Here is a 4,776-nt window from a genome sequence, read left to right as displayed (position 1 = left end):
GTGGGGGGCACACCCTTATGACCTCATCGCCTCTCCGAGGCCCCACCTCCTGACACCATTCCACTGGGAGTTAGGATTCCACACATGAATTTGGCAGGGGTGGGGTCACAGACATTCAATCTATGGCAGTGGGCATGATGAAGATGGTGACTCTCACCCCAAGACTGGGAGCCTCCCAAAGACAAAATCTTCGATGAAAGGATCAGGAAACAGAAATCCCAGAGACCAGGGTGGGGAGCTCTCCTGGCTGTTAAGGGCGTACAGTGGGTGTCAGCGTGTCAGGAATGGAGGAACAGCCCCGTTCTTTGTGAGGCTGCAGGGACCCCAGCTCCTCCTTTCTCTTTGTGTGTGGGTGCTGAGTGCTGAATTATCAGCCCGGGGCATCTCAGAAAAGATGTGCAGAAACATTAAAAAAGAAAGCCTTCCCACCTCACAGCCCCTGCTCTTTTCTCCAGCTCCTTGGAAAGCTCCTGTCCAAACCGAGCCTTCCTTTTCGTCCTCTGTTTCCCTCTCACACCAGGCACCCGCCTTCCTTTATTCTCGAGATATAAATCCCGCCAGATCCAAGACACTGGCCATCAGCCTTTACTTGACTAATGATATTCAGCAAAAGGCTGGAGATTCTACAGAACACGTGCTTCAAACTGAGCAGCAAAGGTAGAGGTTTCTCTGCACTCGTAAATAATGAACTTTTTTCCCCCCTAGATCTCAGGAATGGAGGTCTCAAGGAGACTGTAATGCAGTATCGAACCGGGCACACATGCTGGGTTGGTGCGGCCAGCGAGTGATGGTACCCGTGTGGGTGGAACGGTTGGCTAGCAGCCCCGACGAAGGACGTGGGGAGAGGGAAGACAGAGGGAAGGGAAGGAGGGCCGAGGGTGTCTGTGCGTGCCGAGGGGAGCCGGCTGGACTGTCTTCTGCTAATGGCAACGCAAATGGCATTTATGGCCCTAATTTACAGAGCACTAATAGTAGTAGAGTCGGGGTAAATCATTTCAATATCAAGATTTATGCCTTGAGGGCCAAGGACTAATTTCCATAAGGCATTTACAAAATCCATCTTGTCCTCAGAGGCTGTGATAAGTTGATGCCTCCACGGCCCCTGACCCCAGCAGCATCCCCTCTCTGCGCTGGGTGAGTTTCTTTCTTTCTCTCTTTTTCTTTCTTTCTTTCTTTCTTTCTTTCTTTCTTTTTCTTTCTTTCTTTCTTTCTTCTTTCTTTCTTTCTTTCTCTTTCTTTTCTTTTTCTTTCTTTTTTTTCTTTGTTCTTTTTTTCTTTCTTTCTTTTTCTTTCTCTCCCTTCTCTCTCTGTGTCTACTTATCTATTTATGTCTATCTATTCTATAATCTATCTACCCATCCATTATATCTACCATCTATCTATCCATCCATTCATTTATTCATCTGTCTATCTATTCTGTCATTTACCTATGTATCTACCTATTTATCTGCTATCTATGTCTATCTATTCTATAATCTATCTATCCATTCATTATATCTACCCTCTATCTAACTATCCATCCATCCATTCATCTACCTATCTAGCTATCTATTCTATCATTTATCTATGTATCTACCTGTTTATCTGCTATCTATCTCTCTACCTATCCATCCATCTATCTTCTCCCTCCCTTCCCTTTCTCTTGGTAGTGAAATCACAGCAGCTGATGGGCATGGCACTGCAGGGGTCATGAGTCAGAGGCACAATATGCCCCTTTCTCTATGGCCTCGTGGGCAGCTGTTTCCTCCAGGTCCACAGTCCTTGCAGGGTTCCCAGTGAGTCTGACGAGAAGGTGGAGCAGGTAGGACACCAGAGACAGGAGCTGAAGCAGCCCTGGGGAAGGTCTCCAACACCCGGCCTCAGCAGCCCAAGTCCTTGCTGGGTGCCTGAGGAATCGGGAGTGGTCCTCGTTCTCATGGAATCTGTAGTGGTCAGGCTGACACGCATACACACGTCAGAGGGAGCAGAAGGGAGAATTGTGTGGGAACAGGGTGTGTTTTCTGAAACGGGTTGTGATAGCTAAGCCGAGCCCTTGCGTGTGACCAGCAGGGATGCTGGAATTGAGGTTGGTCTGGGGAAACCACTTGGGTTGCCCATCAGTCACTTCTTCTGGGGGTGTCCATGGGGCCCAGGAAGGGGAGCTGGGACTGGGGCCAGCAGGATGGTGTGATGCGGGATAAGGGGAGGGGAGAGAGCTGTGTGCCAGACCACCTCCACAGGAGACCTGGGAGCTGATTCTAAAGGGGACGAACAGTGGAGAACTATGTAAAGAGACCCTCTGGAGGGACCCGAGAAGGGCCCAGTGTGAAGAGCATGCCTTTGGGGAAAATAAACCAAATTATATATGTGAGATGGCAGGCTGTGTGTCACCTGCTAACTCTCAAGAAGAGAATGTGGGAGTACCCACCCTGACCCCTGAGGTGACTCTGCCCCATTGCAGGCTCGTTCAGACCCCTCTCCCAAGAGATGGTGGCTCCGTGTCCTCCTGGAAATGCTCACAGGACCAGCTCAGTCTTTCTGGTTGAGCTTCCTGTTTTGAACAAGGACAAGGAACCAGGCAGATGGACATGGATGAAGGAGGCAGTGGCTGCACGGTTTTCAGGGGGATGCTTGCTTTACCTCCACCCTCTTTCAGTGCCTCTAGCGTGTTTGTTTGTTTGTTTGTTTTTTCTTGTAGAAGCTTTTATTTCAGTGATTAAAAGAACACAGTAAATGGAAACTATGCTGATTTACATTAGGCATGCACCTCTATCTGAAACTGCTGTTAGTTTTTGACTGGCCTAAATCTTTATAACTTATTGTTTCATTTAGGCACATCTTTATATTTTGGAGGACCCTGATATACAGGGTAAGTTAACCTCTTCCTTGTGGCAGTTTAGTATGAGAATTATGTTCGCTGGCTAGATTCCTTTAACTAAAGGCCTCTAGACTCTAAGGTACCTGTACTAGCTCGAGACTGTACTTTATATAGATATTTAAGGGAATCACAGTATAAAGGAGGGAGATAATCTAGAAAGGTGAAATGTACTGCACGAATACTCCATACATTTTTTTTCCAGCACTGATAATCAAACACTAGATAAGGAGGCCTACAGTCAAGCACCAAATTACTCCGTCTCCCACTGCTGACCTTTCTGAGAGACACAAAGATGTATATCGATCTCTCCAGAAATCTGAAAGGAATCCACACAAATTGTACAGATTATTACCTATGTGGTCCCGCTATCAAATCATAGAGCAGTTCCACTACTAAAATTATTGGAAGCGGTTCCTGGGACTATGAAGAAAGCATTGTCCCACATACGGTAAATACACATCTGGTAGAGTCTTCCATTCATCTGTCAATTGTTTTCCCACGATTAGCATTAAAAAACACAACCCCAAACATATCTGACCCTCAAACCCACCCCCACACAAAAATCAGTCTTTGTTCGTTGTCAGATGACAGGATGTCCCAAGAGTGGCAGAGGTGGGAGCCGATCCACCCACGGCCATTTCTTCAACCGTCCCATCAACTGCTCTTCATTTCTTGAATTACCTCCCTTTTCCAAAGAGGTAACGCTGAGGTCAGTCCGAAAGGCTTTCTGAGAAGACTGGCTTGCATTTCGGGGTCTGTTCCAGTCGATTCAAGATGAATTGGCTTGTGTCAATGAAGCGCTCAATGCAGTTCACAGAACAGGCCTCAGCCCGACTGCCCAACTTTGGCCCAGGCTTGTCCATGCACTTTTCCCAACAAAGTTCCGTCCTCCGGTGCACCATCTGCTGGAAGCACTGCTTCTGAGTCTCCACCTCGATGAAATGCTGCAGCTGCGGGTCAGCCGAGCCCAAAGCTGCCGTGCAGGAAGACGAGGAGGAATCCACACCAGCGCGGCCCAACTCGCGACCTTCACGTCGCCTCTAGCAGTTTTATTCAGCTTTTAATTCCATAAAGTCTTTGTTTCCGCTTCTTGCCCAAGACAAAAGTGGAGTATTTCAAGGACAGGTCAAACTGAGGAGCTATTCTAAATGCCCAGTAATGAGGAGATTGGGTTGGCAGCGCTGAGCTCCAAGTGGTATTTATTCCCAGAGAAACTCACAATTAGAAACAGAGAGAGGGCGACGGTGAGAAAACTGCCCAGATTGGAAGGAGTTTTTATGAGAGTTAACACATAAAAGCCTCAGCAAAAACCTCTAACCTAGAACTCTTTAGTGGAACCAGAAATTTCCTTTAAACAAATGACTTGCTTACGTACAGCTCAGAACAACACGGCAGTTACTTCATGGGGTGTGCTTTAAAAATACATATAGACTCATGGAAAAATCCACTTTTAATAAGTTTTACGACTGTCCTAAGACTGCTTGTTCTAAAATAAGCAATTGTATTAATAACACAACCTTACCAAAATTGCACATCTATCTTCCAGCTGTTCTGTCTGGCAATTGTAGGTTTTTTGTGTTCATGCAATGCGTGCGTGTGTGTGTGTGTGTGTGTGTGTGTGTGTGTAATAGTTATTCATAGCACCTCTTTTCCCCTCTTTTAACATTTTTTTCCTTGGCTAAGGCAAGTGAAAAATCAAAGTTAAACATGTTCTGCTGTGTCCCTTCTGAGTGGACCCCGAGAACTTGATCAAGTTTGTCATATGCCAGAGATTTCTAATCTCACTTCCTGCTTCACCTCATGCTCTTCCTATAAACTCAAACCCTGCTGTCAGCTCTCTAGGAAATTTAAGAAATGAAATTAATTTAAATTGGCTTTAAGTAGAAACGATGTAGCATTAAGGAGAAGTGTTTACAGAA

General features: G+C 46.2%; 1 pseudogene; it reads right to left on the bottom strand.

Annotated features, from left to right (window-relative positions):
- Nucleotides 1–3,567: 3,567 nt before the first annotated feature.
- The window catches only part of LOC103087481 (mitochondrial import inner membrane translocase subunit Tim8 A pseudogene), a 13,198-nt pseudogene continuing 11,989 nt past the window's right edge, over nucleotides 3,568–4,776 (bottom strand).

The sequence above is a fragment of the Lipotes vexillifer genome, unplaced genomic scaffold, assembly GCF_000442215.2.
Source record: "Lipotes vexillifer unplaced genomic scaffold, Lipotes_vexillifer_v1.1 scaffold512, whole genome shotgun sequence".
Classification (NCBI taxonomy): domain Eukaryota; kingdom Metazoa; phylum Chordata; class Mammalia; order Artiodactyla; family Lipotidae; genus Lipotes; species Lipotes vexillifer.
The sequence above is the reverse complement of the archived record's forward strand: the minus strand, read 5'-3'. Positions and strand labels throughout refer to the sequence as shown.